General features: G+C 41.1%; 1 pseudogene; it reads left to right on the top strand.

Moving 5' to 3' along the window:
- The first annotated feature begins 1,281 nt into the window (after positions 1-1,281).
- LOC102874425 lies at positions 1,282-2,635 on the top strand (annotated as a pseudogene).
- The last annotated feature ends 12,850 nt before the right edge of the window (positions 2,636-15,485 follow it).

The following is a 15,485-nucleotide window of genomic DNA, read 5'->3' as shown; positions in this document are numbered from 1 at the left end:
AATAAAATCTAAAAAAATTAATAAAAATTTTAAAAAGAATGTGAGCTATGTTTATAAGCAAATGACACAACCTTGCTTCAAGATAGGGAAGACTTGAAGCACTTACTGAAGAAAATCAAAGATTACAGCCTTCAATATGAATTAAACATGTACAAAGCCTGTATCTTATGTAACTTGGACATTTTTGTAAATAAACGTTAATTGAAGCACTAAAAAAAAATTACGCTTCAGTATCATGACAACAAAACAACTTACCATTTGACCAATAGTCTATATCATAATAGATGGAGAAAAGATTGAAGCTGTCAACAATTTCATTTTATTTGGATCCACAATCAACACTCTTGGTAGTAGAAATTGAGAAAGCAAAATATATATTGCACTGAGCAAATCTACTGTCAAGGAAGGACTTTAAACTACTTAAAAAATCAAAAATGTAAGTTTAAAGATTATGGTTCACCCAATGCAAGCATTTTCAATTGTTTCATATGCGTTTAGACAGTGAAGAATGAATATTGAGGAAGAATTGATGCTTTTCAATTGTGGATTTGTTGAAGAGTACTACTAATCCAGGGCCTGCCAAACAATAGACAAATCTTTCTTGGAGGAAGTGCAACCAGGATGCACTTAGACTCAATGATGACGAATGTCTGTCTTGCATCCTTTGAGCATGTTATGAGGAGGCATATGTCCTCAGAAAAAGACATATCCACACTGGAAAAGTGGAGGGTCAGCACAAGAGAGGAAGGCCCTCGATGAGATGGAGCAACACAGTGACTGCAACAGTGAGCTTCAGGATGGTGGAGAATGTGATGACGATGCAAGAGAGGAAAAGTCTTCCATTTGTTTTCTTAGGGCCATTCAGTCAGAATCAACTTGATCATGCCTAACAAAAGCATGTACAACTGAATGAAATCTTGACCTGTCCTATGCTGCTTTATGAGTGTTGATATGTATAAGTTCTATTGTTGAAGCTATTGTGCCATTTTTTTAAATGCAAGCTTTTTGTCATTATCACAGACCCTCTTTACTCATGGCAATGTTTGTTTTTCCTTGATGATTTTTCCAAAGCAAGTTGAAATCTTGCCATCATCTACCTTAGGAAAAAATACAGTAAAAATGTTCTTTAAAACATTTTTTTTCTGTTTTCTTTAAAACATTTTTTTCGGCATCTGCCCATGTGCCGCAGGTTCTCTTACATCGACCGCCTAAGAGTCGTGCTGTAAGAAACAACCTCCCTCTCCTTCTCCACCTTCTCCTTGGAACTGGGAAGCAGCAACCATGCGTGAGTGCATCTCCATCCACGTTGGCCTGGCTGGTGTCCAGGTTGGCAATGCCTGCTGGGAGCTCTACCGTCTGGAGCACGGCATCCAGCCTGATGGCCAGACGCCAAGTGACAAGACCATTGGGGGAGGAGATGACTCCTTCAACACCTTCTTCAGTGAGACTGGTGCTGGCAAGCATGTGCTCAGAGTGGTGTTTGTAGACCTGGAACCCACAGTCATTGATGAAGTTTGCACTGGCACCTACCGCCAGCTCTTCCACCCTGAGCAGCTCATCACAGGCAAGGAGGATGCTGCCAACAACTATGCCCGTGGGCACTACACCATCGACAAGGAGATCATTGACTTGGTTCTGGACCGGATTAGAAAATTGGCTGACCAATGCATGGTTCTCCAGGGCTTTTTGGTTTTCCACAGCTTCGGTGGGTGAACTGGTTCTGGCTTCATATCCCTGCTGATGGAGCACCTATCTGTTGATTATGGCAAGAAGTCCAAACTGGAGTTCTCCATTTACCCAGCCCCCCAGGTTTCCATAGCTGTGGTCGAGCCCTACAACTCCATTCTCACCACCCACACCACCCTGGAGCACTCAGATTGTGTCTTCATGGTAGACAATGAGGCCATCTATGGCATCTGCCGCAGAAACCTTGATATTGAACGCCCAACCTACACTAACCTGAATAGGTTAATAGGTCAAATTGTGTCCTCTATCACTGCTTCCCTCAGATTTGATGGTGCCCTGAATGTCGATCTGACAGAATTCCAGACCAACCTGGTGCCCTATCCCTGCATCCACTTCCCTCTGGCCACATATGCCCCTGTTATCTCTGCTGAGAAAGCTTACCATGAACAACTTTCTGTACCAGAGATTACCAATGCTTGCTTTGAGCCAGCCAACCTGATGGTGAAATGTGACCCTTACCATGGTAAATACATGGCTTACTGCCTTTTGTACTGTGGTGATGTGGTTCCCGAAGACGTCAATGCTGCCATTGCTACCATCAGGACCAAACGTACCATCCAGTTTGTGGATTGATGCCCCACTGGCTTCCAGGTTGGTCTTAATTACCAGCCTCCCACTGTGGTGTCTGGTGGAGACCTGGCCAAGGTGCAGCAAGCTCTGTGCATGCTGAGCAACACCACAGCCATTGCTGAGGCCTGGGCTCGCCTGGACCACAAGTTTGATCTGATGTATGCCAAGCGTGCCTTTGTTCATTGGTACGTGGGTGAGGGGATGGAGGAAGGAGTATTCTGAGGGCCGTGAAGACATGGCTGCCCTTGAGAAGGATTTTGAGGAGGTGGGTGTGGATTCTGTTGAAGGAGAGGGTGAGGAAGAAGGAGAAGAATACTAAAGTTAAAATATCACAAAGGTGCTGCTTTTACGGGGAAGCTTATTCTGTTTTAAACATTGAAAAGTTGTGGTCTGATAAGTTAATTTGTATGCAGCAATGTATACGTTCATATACAACATGAATGCTTTGTCACAGACCCAAGCTGTCCATTTTTCTGATGGGTTTTGAATAAAGTATTCCCTGTCTTAAACACACACACACACACACAAACCCACAAAAACCCAAAACCTTCTTTTCAACTATACCGTAGATCAAATGCATTGATTCTTCTTCTGTCTTATTTTCTGTACAATTTTTACAAGCATAGAATGCAAATGGGAAAAAAATGGTTTGAATCAGGCACATCTTACTCTTTAAAGTAATACCCTTGCTCCAAGCCCATGTTGTTTTTATGTGCCATCCAGTTTCCTGTGACTCATAGCGACGCTATGCACAATATCTCTGAATCTTGCTCTATTCTGAGCCAGTCTCCCTGTTTCCAGCACACCTAACGCCCCCATTCGTGGAAGGAGGAGTGGCGTCCACTTCCATAATAGCTTGCCTCCGGAAACCCTATGAACTTGGAAAGAGGATGAAAGGCACCCAAGCATCAAGGACTCTCCTTCATAGGGTCGCTAGAGTCGCCTGCGACTAGACGGCACTTAAGAACAACAACACCACCCCTCATTACCCCAGATACTTTGTCAATCCATATCATCCGGGGTCTTTCTCTTCTACACTGTTCCTCCACCCTTTCAAGCATGATGTTCTTCTCCAAGGACTGGTCCCTCCTGTCCATATGCCCAAAGTATGTGAGACAGAGCTTCAAAATCCTTGCCTCCAAGGAAAAAACTCGATTTTACCCTCTCTAAGACTTACTTGTTCCCCTGGCAGGCCATGATATTGTTTAATACTCTTTTCTAGCACCACAACTCAAAAGCATCTATTTTTCTTGTATCATCCGTAATCATTGTCCAGCTCTCTGATGCATAGCATGTAATTTCAAAGACCATAGCCTGGATCAGGGGCACCTTGGTCTCTAGACTAACATCATTGCTCTTCAGTACCCTGGAGAGGTCCCTGATAGCAGATTTTCCTGACTGCTGGTGGGAGTGTTGGCTGTGGAATTGATCCAGTTGAAATTGTTAACAATCTCAGTCTCTTCTCCAGCTATCATGGTGCTGTCAAATGACCCAGTGATGAGAAACTTTGTTTCCTTGATGTTGAGTTTCAATCCATATTGGCAACTGTAGTCCTTGACCTTCTGAAGCAGATGTTTCAGGTCCTTTTCAGTTTCTTTAAGCAAAGTTATGCCATCTGCATAATGCAGGTTGCTAATGAGTCTTTCTCCAATCCTGATGCTACTACATTTCTCCTTATAAAGTCCAGTCTCTGGGATTATCTATCCCACATATAGACTGAAAAGTTTTCGTAATAGGACACATCCTGACACAATCCTTTCCTGATTTTGAATCATGCAGTGATTTTGAATCATCTTTGCTATGTCCTGACAACTGCCTTCTGGTCCAAGTATAGGTTTCACATGAGCACAATTAAGTGTTCTGGGATTCACATTCTTCTCAAGGTTAGCCACAATTTGTTGTAATCCAAATAGTTAAATGCCTTTGCATAGTCAATGACACACAGACACATTCCTCTGTTACTCTCTGCTTTAAGCCAAGATCCATCTGACATTGGCTATTATGTCCCCAGTGCTATGGCCTCTTCTAAATCCAGCTTCTACTTCGGGCAGTTCTCTGTTGATATACTGTTCTAGTTGCTTTTGGCTGATTTTCAGCAGGAGTTTACTTACATGTGATATTAGTCATCTTGTTCAATAATTTCCGTTCTCTGTCGGCTCACCATTTTTTTAAAATATGTGAATAAATATGTATCTCTTCCAGTCAGTTAGCCAAGTAGCCATTAATTAAAGCTAGTTTTTTTAGCTGCACATGTGACCAAACAAACTTATTGCTAGCAAGTTGATTTTGACTCATACCACCCATATAGGATAGAATTTATAGGAAACTGCCCTGTCGAAAATCCAAGGCTGTGTAGATTTCCAGAAGTAGACTGTCTCATCTTTCTCTCATAAAGCAACTGGAACTTTTCTATGAAGATGGCATTGAAAGTGAAGAAGGAAGCCCCTGCCCTCCCCAAAACCAAAGCCAAAACACAGGCACTAAAGGCCAAGAAGGCAGTCCTGAAAGGCTTCCACAGCCAAAAAGAAGATCCGCACGTCACCTACCTTCCGGAAGCCTAAAACGCTGAGACTCTGAAGGCAGCCCAAATACCCCAGAAGAAAGCCCCCAGGAGAAACAGCTTGACCACTATGTCATTATTAAATTTCCCCTGACCATGAAGATAGAAGATAACAACACACTTGTGCTCATTGTGGATGTCAAGGCCAACAAGCACCAAATTAAAAAAGCTCTATGACATTGATGTGTCTAAGATCAGCACTTTGATTAGGACTGATGGAGAGAAGAAGGCCTATGTTCGACTGACTATGATGCTTTGGATGTTGCCAACAAAATTGGGATCTTCTAAACTAAGTCCAGCTGGCTAATTCTAAATACAAATTTTTCTCACACACACACACAAAAGCAACTGGCAGGTTCCAACCCCCTCCCCCAAATGTTATTTAGCAACTGAGTTTGTAACCAGTGCTTCTTGGATTTGTGGCAGTCCAGAATAAATTCTACATTTTTCAGCCATTTTCTTATCTAAACTGTTCATGGAAGCAAAGTTGTAAGAAGTGGCATATATCTAATCTCTGAAATATAAAGACCGAACCAGTCCTCACATGATTTCTTCACCACCATTGTCATAAGCTACCCCCACAATCTCTCTCTCACTGACACTAGTCACCAGGAGCTAGGCCAGAGCTCACAAGTAGGAAAGATACTGTTTTGAGAATGCCAAATAGGCAGATATTAGCTACAAGTTTGAAGAGTCCACATACTACTCTAATGTCCTGACCAGCTGGCTACAAAATCAGGCCTGGCTTCCCACTATCTCTTCAAGGTGATGGCCACAGCTCAGGAGTGTGTATAACACCTTTACTTTCTGACCTGCTGGCTCCCTCAGCTCCTTTGAGTTCAGTAATTCACTGGAATGACCCGTGGGACTCACATACCACACTTACGACTACAGATTTATTATAACAGAAAAGAACATAAATGAAGAGGTGAGTAGGGTGAGATGGAAGGGTTTCTAATGGAAAGCTTCCATGTGCCATGGGCCATGATACCTTCCTGAGAGTGAGTGTTCTGACCAGGTAGGAAGTTTTCTAAGCTTCCATGCTTAGGTCTTTCATTAATTATTCCTACATGATAGACTAAATTACACTTCCTGAAGCTAGTCAGTCTCGATCTCCCAGGTGAGACTTTTCTAGTCTGGCCAGCCACTACTCACACTCCAAATTTCAAGTGTGAACTGAAAGCAAGGCTCTGAATCAGTTTGAAATGTTTCAGTCACGGCCTATGGAAACAATCACTGGAACAGTGGAGTTTCACCTGAATAGGAAACAAGCAGTTGTACCTTGCTCAGAGACAACAGCTGACACAGAGCAGAGACACACAGCAGTGCAGTTGGCTGCTATTTTTCGGTTTTGACCTGGTTTAAAGCCCAGGTCACCCCAGTTTCTCCAAGGATTACTGCTCTAGAGCCAGAGACAAAGACCACTTTAGTTAGGGCAAAACTAGGAACTAGACCCTTGACTTCACAGATACCATATGTGCAGCTCTGGAAGTTCCTTTGAAGCGAGAATGTATCACCGTTTCTCCCTTCATCCTTCCTGATGGTTGGAACTTGGCTTTGCCGACTCATGTTTGGTCAGTGTTCTTGGACCATAAGGTAAAGGCTACTTGCTGAGGATGGTCGAGAAATGAGTTAGAAGGGGCCTGAGCTCTTCAGGAACCATGCAAACTAGCCCTAATGGCCTACTTTGATTTGAGACAAAAATCAACTTCTACAGCATTTAAAAACAACAACAGCATAGGGAGAGATCAGTTGGCCTACTGGGCAGAAAATGGTGCTACCAAGTCAAAGGTGGGTGACTCTAATCTGCAGCCCTCAGGCCTGCCTTTATTTGTTTTTGGTGAAACATTCTTCTAGGCCATATTACCCTGGTATGTCCATTTGCTGTACAGAGGTAACCTGTGGTTTCTGTGAAGCCAAACACTGTGATACTGATGAGTCAAATGCGAGAATGGTTATTCATGGTGGACAGTGTTTGGTGGAGCTTCCTGATTAAAAGAACCTTGGAAGCAGGAGTGGTATCCACTTTCGTAAATAGCTTGCTTCTGGAAACCCTATGAACCTGGAGAAAGGATGAAGGCTACACACGTGTCCAGGTCTTTGGTTCATAGGGTTGCTATGAGTTGCCTACTACTCGACGACAATTAACAACAACAACAACAACCTTAATGTAGTAGACAGAATAAAGGTTTCCAAAAGATCTCCTTAACCTAACTCCTACAACAAGGGAATATATTGCCTTCAATGGCAAAATAAATTTGAGGATATTATTAGATTAAGATCTGGGGCTGGAAAGACTGTCCTCCGTTATCCATGTGGGCTTAATGTAACCATATAGGTCCTCTTAAGAGCAAGGCAGAAGTAGGAGACAGAAAAAGGAGATGGGATGGAAAAAGCAGACATTGGGGTGATGCTTTCTGAAAATGAAGGAAGGGACTAGGAGCTAAAGGAGGCAGAGGATGTGGAGAAGCTGGAAAACACAAGCAAATTTTCTCCTGGAGCGTCCAGAAGGAAATCATGGAGAGGACCTTCTAGTCATGCAAGACTTGTTTAAGACTTCTAGATTCCAGGAATGGAAAAGAATACATTTGTGTTAAGTCATTCGGTTCGTGGTCATTTGTCACTGCAGCAATAGGAAATTAGTATACTTACCTGCTATTGGTGTTGCTTTCGATAACACGTCCAACTCACAACAACTCCGTGCATGGTGACATGGCCTGTTTCTGCGCCAACCCTGTGACTGACTGTGGATCAGGCCATTATGACCAATTGAGCTTTTCCTTGCCAACTTTCAGAAATAGATTGTCAGTTCTTTCTTTCTAGTCTAGCATATTCAGGACCCTGATAGTGACTGGCATGCGTTTCTGCACTGACAGGTTGGTAGTAACTGTGCATAGGATGTGTGAGGAGAAATGGACCTCAGTCACCCATGTGGAAGACAAAAATTCTACCCCTATTTTGTGGTATCTGACATTTGCAATTGAATCCAATACTTAAAAACAATGAATCTTGTTTCTAAAAGTGGAGAAATGTATGTGGCAGATCTAAGCAAGGACCAGGGCATGTTCAGCTATTTCCTGACACTTCCTGCAAAGTCTGAGAGAGGGGTGGGCCCAAGGAAAACCAATTGGTTGCAGAGACAGCTGGGAGCATGACTGTGCCAAGGAGGCCCTGTTGGTCTGCATTTCGTAAGCTCATTTGACAGATAAACTAGTCATTTTGGGGTTTGTAGATTGAAAAACCCAATTGCTTGTACATGCCCAGCAACTCTAAGTGGGAGCTCTGCAAAGGCAATGTAGGTGAGAAATCGACTACATGTAAAGTTTTATAAAAGTCTTTAAGATTCAAATTCTCTACCAGACAATGGGATCCAGCCCAGTGGCAAACATGAGTCTAAAGACATCTGTCCAACCAAGACCAGCATTCCACACAGCCTCAAGGTACTGAAGCGACCATTAAACTGAAGAGGAAATGGGTAGAGTAGAAACCAGTAACTAAAAGGCCAGAATCTTCAGACTTAAAAGCCAAGTCTACGCTTGGACTTTTAGGCACTTCCAAGTGCAACAGTGTTGCCAGTTGAAACACAGAATACCAAGTTAAATTTGAATTTAAGATCAACAATGAATGATTTTCGGTATACTAAAAAAGTGTCCATTCTTCATTTGAAATTGTATTTTCATTTACTACTTTTAACTTTCAGATGAAATAGATCAAAAGAAGCAAGCATATCAGAACCCGACAAGGTTTGTGGGGATGTGATATTGTTAAAGAAACCACAAGCTGGCCTGCAAACAAAGGTGAGTAAGCACCTACATCAGCACCCACAACCTGAAATCTGTTTAACCTTTAGGGAGGACATACCGTTTAGTGCTTACCTCTGATGTGGTTTCGGAAGATTTCCTTGTGCTGAATTACTTGATATGGCCCTTTGAGTCATTCATGGTCTTGATACTCCCACATTAGGATTGTGTAGGGTTTTGCAAGTAAGGTACATACATACTTGCTAACAACATAAATAAAGTACATGAAAATTATAAGGACAGAGCCATGCAGATAAGATGTATCGAACTATAACAAGGGGGACTTGGTCAGTTTTATCACCTCACAATGTTTAAAAAGAGAGGAAATCTCAGAGCAAAGAGGGGACCTCATAGCCATCAAGGAAGAAGAGCCACTAGCAGAGTTTATCCTTTGGATTTGAGGTCCCTCCACCGAGAGCGGTAACACCAAAGACTAGGAGAAGCAGTGGCAAGAGACCCAGGAGGCTGGTATGAGATGGCTCTGTGGGCTTCCCAGCCTGTGGTGCAAAGTGGCTGTAGTGGACATGCTGGCCCACAAAGTTAAAGAGCTGAGGCCCTTCAGGCAGGAGACTTCCTGGCAGAGTAGGGTGCCCCTGCATTTAAGAACTTTGTTAACACTTGCCTAAGCAGGACAAAGGCTCCAGTGAAAGGCAAGGACCAAGATGTGCAGGACCAGGGAGAGGTGTGCCTGCAGGCAGAGCTGAGAAGAAGCTGTCATGACTGAACAACTAACTATATCCTGCATTGTTCCTGGTCCTGAATGATGGTGGTGGTTGTTGTGAGCTTTTGAGTCACCTAAGACTCATAGCGACCTTGCGTACAACAGTTCTTAACACTGCCCTATCCAAAGCACTCTCACTGACTCCAACACACCTAGACCCATTGCCCCAGTTACTGTGTCAATCCATCTCATCCAGGATCTTCCTGTCATGCACTGTACCTCCACTCTTCCAAGCATGATGTCCTTCTTCAACGACTGTTCCCTCTTGACCACGTGCCCAAAATATGTGAGATGGACCTTCAAAATCCTTGCCTCCCTTTTTACCTTGTTGGAGAGTTTTAGATGTACACAGGGATTTGAATCTTAGGAGGTCCCGTTCATCTATTTGATCCTTAGGAGGTCCCATTCATCTATTCTATTCTCTCCTGGTTGTAGGTTTTTCAGGATGCTTGTAACACTGTTCATGTTGTGGATTAGTGCTTCTAGGGTTCTTCCAAGCTTTTCTCTAATGAAGTTTATAGTCCTTGAACAGACACTTCACCAAAGAGGACATTCAGATGGTAAACAAACACATGAAGAAAAAATCCCTAGCTCTAAGAGAGATGCAAATCAAAACAACTATGAGATATCATTTCACCCCAGTCAGAATGGTAAAATTTAACAGAACAGCAAGCAACAAATGCTGGTGAGGTTGTGGAGAAACTGGAACCCTTATTCACTATTGGTGGGAATGTAAAATGGTGCAGCCACTGTGGAAGGCAGTATGGCGCTTTCTCAAAAAGTTGCAATTAGAGATACCATTTGACCCAGTAATTGCAATACTGGGAATATATCCCAAAGAGACCATAAGACAGCCAAGCAGATATATGCACACCCATGTTTATCATGGCTTTGTTCACAATAGCAAGGAGTTGGAAACAACCCAGGTGCCCATCAACAAACGAATGGATAGGAAAGCTGTGGTCTATTCACACAATGGAATACTATGCTGCATTGAAAAACAAGGAACTCATGCAATATTATTCAAAATGGGTGACCCTGGAGGACATTATGCTGAGTGAAATATCTCAGTCGCAAAAGGACAAATACTGCATGGTGCCACTGCTGTAAAATGGGACTGATATCAGGGTTGGGGTAAGACTGAGAAAAACTGGATAAATTGTGTGTACTGCATTGAAACAGATGAGGGAAAGAATAATTTAAAAGCGATAATAGGGTATTATGGTTATCACAAGAGTCCACAATTAAGGTTTCATAGCAGAGTGTACTTGGGCTGGTGGGAGGGGTGTGGGGGGATTGTATATCAAAGAAAGAATTTTTCTTTTACTTTTCAAAGAGAGGAGCGAACTGGGGTGGGGGTGGGAACAGGGGAGAGGGCTGGGCAGGGAGAAAAGTGCAACAATGAATGAATGGAAATCCAAAATCTCTGTAAACGTTCATTAAAATTATTACAATAAAATAAAAAAAAAGAAACCATAACGGCCACCCTAGCAGATGTATGCACACCCATGTTTATTTCTGCTTTGTTCACAATAGCAAAGAGTTGGAAACAACCCAAGTGTCCATCAACAAACGAATAGAGAAGCTGTGGTATATTCACACAATGGAATATTATGCAGCACTGAAAAACAAAGAACTGATGAAATATTATACAAAATGGGTGACCCTGGAGGACAGTACTGAGTGAAATATCTCAGTCACAAAAAGATAAATGCTGTATAATGCCACTGTTATAAAACAGGACTGGGGGGAAACTAAGAAAAGAGGAGATAAATAATGTACACAACATTGAAACAGATGAGGGAGAGAATTGTATAAAAGGAATATATGATTAGGTATTATTGGTATGACAAGAGTCCAGAAGAAGAGCTGCATAGTAAATTGGTCTGTGGGAGGGACTGTATAACAATGAAAAAACATTCTTTTTCTAAAGAAAAAACAAACTGGGAAGAAGGGGGCAGGGAGGAAAATGTGCAACAATGAATGAATGGAAATCCAAGTTCTTTACAAACTTATAATAAAATCTCGACTAAAATAAAAAATAAATGCCTTGCCTCAAGAAGGTCAGACACCACTGCCCTTCATTTTTACAAAGATGCAAGATCTTCCTGGAGAGTAGAGACAGGATAATGGGCAAGAGACTATGTCCCAAAACTGAAAGTCATCAGCATAGCAAATCTAGGAGTTTAGTTTACTGCCAGAAGTGGAATCTTCTTTCCACAGGCTCTTTCTCATTCTTGTCGCTGTAAGATTTGATCATTGCTTCGGTCCAAAGGCTATGAGTATATCCCATGATCTCTGTCTTAGTGTTCTCTAGAGAAACAGAACCAAGGATAAACATTCACACATAGGTACACTGTACAAAAATACACTCATATACAGATGCATCAATTTATAGACATATTTGTTTGTTTCTATGGAGTTGGCTCTGACTCATAGTGATTATATGTATGAAAGAACCAAATGTTGCCTGGTCCGGTACCATCTTCACAGTTATTGTATGTTTGAGTCCATTGTTGCAGCTTTTTTGTAACTCCATTGCGCTGAAAATTTCCCTGTTTTTACTGAGCCTCCACTTCACCACACCTAAATTCTTTTCTAGTGACATGACATTTTTTTATGACATGTCCAAAGCAAGTGAGACTAAACCTTGTCATCTTCATATCTAAGGAGCTTTCTGGTTGTACTTCCTTCAAAACTGATTGTTGTTCTGGAAATCCATTCTTTATTTAATATCCTTGTCAACACAACAGCTTAAACGGATCATCTCTTCAGTGGTCCTTTTCCCCATTGTCCAGCTTTCACATGCACAGGAGGCAATTGAAAAGACCATGACTTGAATCAGGCACACCTTTGTAATCAAAGTGACATGTCTTTAAGATTTTAAAGATTTAAAGAAGCCTTTTGCAGGAGATTTTCCTAATGTCAAATGTCATTTGATTTCTTCATTTCTTCTTCCTCGAGTGTTAATTGTTGACCCAGATAAGATGAAATCCTTCAGAATTTCACCTGCTTCACTGTTTATTATAATGTGGTTTGTCACCCTAGTTACAGAGCTCCCCCCCTTTGTATTCAGTATAATCCATACTAGAGGTTGTATGTAGTCTTTGATCATCAGTGAGGGCTTTAAGTTTTCTTCATTTTCAGTAAGCAAGGCTGTGTCCTCTGAGTAATGCAGGTTGTTAAAGAATCTTCTTTTAATCCTGATGTCATGTTGTTCTTTGTATAGTTCAGTTTCTCAGATGATTTGCTCGGCATACAGATTAAGAAAGAGGATACAACCTTGACACCCACATTCTCTCACTTTAAGCCATGTAGTATCCCCTCTATTTGTTCAAAGCACTCCCTCTTTTATAGCAAAACATCTTTCATAGCAACATGTTATGTGTCAAGAATGACCTCTACTTATATCCAGATATGCATGCCCTCATTTTGAAGGCAGTCAGCTAAGTCTTAGAGCAGCGTAGAATTTCTAGTCACAGCAATCTTGTCCATTTGCTCCAGCCTGCTGTTAACAGGATTAGGATCCCCTGTTTTACAATATTTTTTTTTGTAGTTGTAAAGCAATAGGTTTCTCTTTTCATTTGTCCTTTCTTGCAAAGGTCTTCTAACTTCTACAAAATGGAACTATGTAAATAAGTCCTGCGGAACACTTAGTGGCATTGGTAGGAATATGCAAATAAGATACCCATGGCCCACCAAGGGTGTTGGTCAGTTTTGTCATCCTGCTCGCCTTAAGAAGAACCAGTACGGGAGATTGAGAGGCAATCTCACAGCCGGGAACAGAGCACATAGATTTAGATGTACAGGTGTGGTGATGAGGACCCCCTAGACTCAAGGGAGGCATCAAGATCTCCAAGGAATGTGGTCCACTTGTATCCAGATACACATCCCTTCATTTTTAGAGCACCAAGCAAAGTCCTAGAGCAGCATAGAACTTCTAGTTACAGTAGTCTTGTCCATTTACTCCAAGAAATGCTGAAAGAAGACAAGGGTCTTCCTCCTGAGCCAACAGAGAGATAAAGACTTCCTCTACAACTGGTACTCTCAATCTGGACTCTTAGATTCCTCAACTGTGAAAGAATACATTTTTTGTTATTATTGTTAAGCCATTCACTTGTGGTATTTACTTTATAACAGCATTAGCAATTTAAGATACCATACTATCAGATTCTAGCCAATAGTATATATATGTAATTTTGCTTACTACTTTCAGGAACTGTCCTCCCTCTTATTGCATTTTTTGCTCCTTAGGTAGGACTAGAAGAGACTTATCGGCCCACAAGGTAAAGTTTCATTTTTAGGATGGTGAAGCAAGAAGGTAGAAGAGGCCTGGGTTTCGGATAGTTAAGGTAACCTTCATGTCCGCACAGGGGGATGTGGTAATGTGGCCAGTAAGGAGTTGTCTACTAGCTCAAAAGTGTATCCTCTCCCTTGGTTCTAATACACCAGTTATAAAATTATAAAAAATTATGATCAATCTATGCTCATGCAATTTATAGCCTCCAAGAACTCACTAAAGGCTGAGTCAATTCCAATTTGACAGCACTGAGTTTTGAATGAGGTTGTAACATTAGGCTGTTTAGGGGCAACACAGTATACTGAAGCCACTGTTACTATGGGTTTTCTGTCATTTGCAACTATACTTTGTTTCAATATTTGTTTGAAACTTACATTATTTTGCCTACATCCAAACTTGCAAGTCTTAGTTCTTGGTTGTCTAGATTTTAACTTGAATCCAACCACCTCTCACAAATCCTTCTTGGTCAATGCAACTCTTGTCTTGTAGCAACTATTATCTCTCTAGAACACTAAACTTTGGTCCCAAACCCTTTATCATGTTCAAGAGTGTCATTTTCCATTTACAGTAGAAGCCTGAGGACAAGAAGGGCCTTTTTTCTGATGAAATAATCATTCTAATACTAATTAATTAGAGAGTTCAATGCATTTGATATTTAAGTATTATCAACTTTAAAATTTCAAGGTTATTTTCCTCCCTTCTCATCCTCCATTATTATTCCCCCCTTTTCTTTCCTTTGTTGTGGTAAGAAAATATAAAACTGAATTTTGCCCAAGTCAGTGTTTTTATATGTACAAGAGATACTAATGATGCTCATTGTTTTATGAAACTATCCTTTTCCAAATTACAGGTTAGTTTTCAAGACATATCTCATCAAAATTGAACTGATATTTTAAAAATCAGATTGAAGTCGTCTAGACTTTTTCAAGAACTAACTTTTTAATGCATTTTACAAAAATGTGCAAGTGCCTCCCATACTTAGTTTGTACACATAAAACAGGATAAATATTAAATCTTCAATATTTTCAATGTTTTGTCATCCTTGTTTTTCTTAAGGACCTTATTTCAACTTATCCAAATATCGCTAAGAAATCATCAAAACAGAAAGAACCAACACTACTAAATTTTTCCTTTCTACCTTTAAGTGGGACACAGACTGTGTCTCTGACATGTCTTCACAGTTTAACAATCTTGTAATTGGAAGTCATAAAAAGGTGGATTGGATTTATTCTCAGGCCTTTCTTTCTAGTATGCCTTTATCTTGAAGTACTCTGAAATCTGTTTCAGTTGGTGACCCATCTAGTAGTTGAAATGGCAAAACATCCAGCAATATACTAATATGCAAGCTACCACAGTCTAATAAACTGACAAGCAGTAGTGAAAGAAAGAAAGGAATTATGATCTCCTCCTGAAAATTAGCCAAAGAAAACTCTATGAATCACAGATTACTGTCAAAGAGTTGCTTACTTTGGCTGCATCATTCGAAGGGATCTTTCATTAGCCAAGGATATCATGGCTGATTAAATAAAGAAGAAGAGATAGCAAGGAAAAAATCCAACTTCAAGGAGAGATAGTGACATAATAACCACAATAATAGATTCAAACATATCAACGATCATCAAGATAGCACAGGATTGCCCAACAGTTTTTCTTGTTACATATGGGACTACAATGAGAAGAAGATAACTCAATGACAACTAATAACAGTTTGTTTCTTTTTCTCTTTTCTTTTCATGGCAGAAGACTGTGTGTGTGTGTGTGTGTGTGTGTGTGTGTGTGTGTGTGTGT

This window comes from Elephantulus edwardii, unplaced genomic scaffold, assembly GCF_000299155.1.
Source record: "Elephantulus edwardii isolate Elephantulus edwardi_28Jun2011 unplaced genomic scaffold, EleEdw1.0 scaffold00051, whole genome shotgun sequence".
Taxonomy (NCBI): Eukaryota; Metazoa; Chordata; class Mammalia; order Macroscelidea; family Macroscelididae; genus Elephantulus; species Elephantulus edwardii.
Note: the sequence above shows the minus strand (reverse complement) of the source record. Positions and strands in the feature narration are given on the sequence as shown.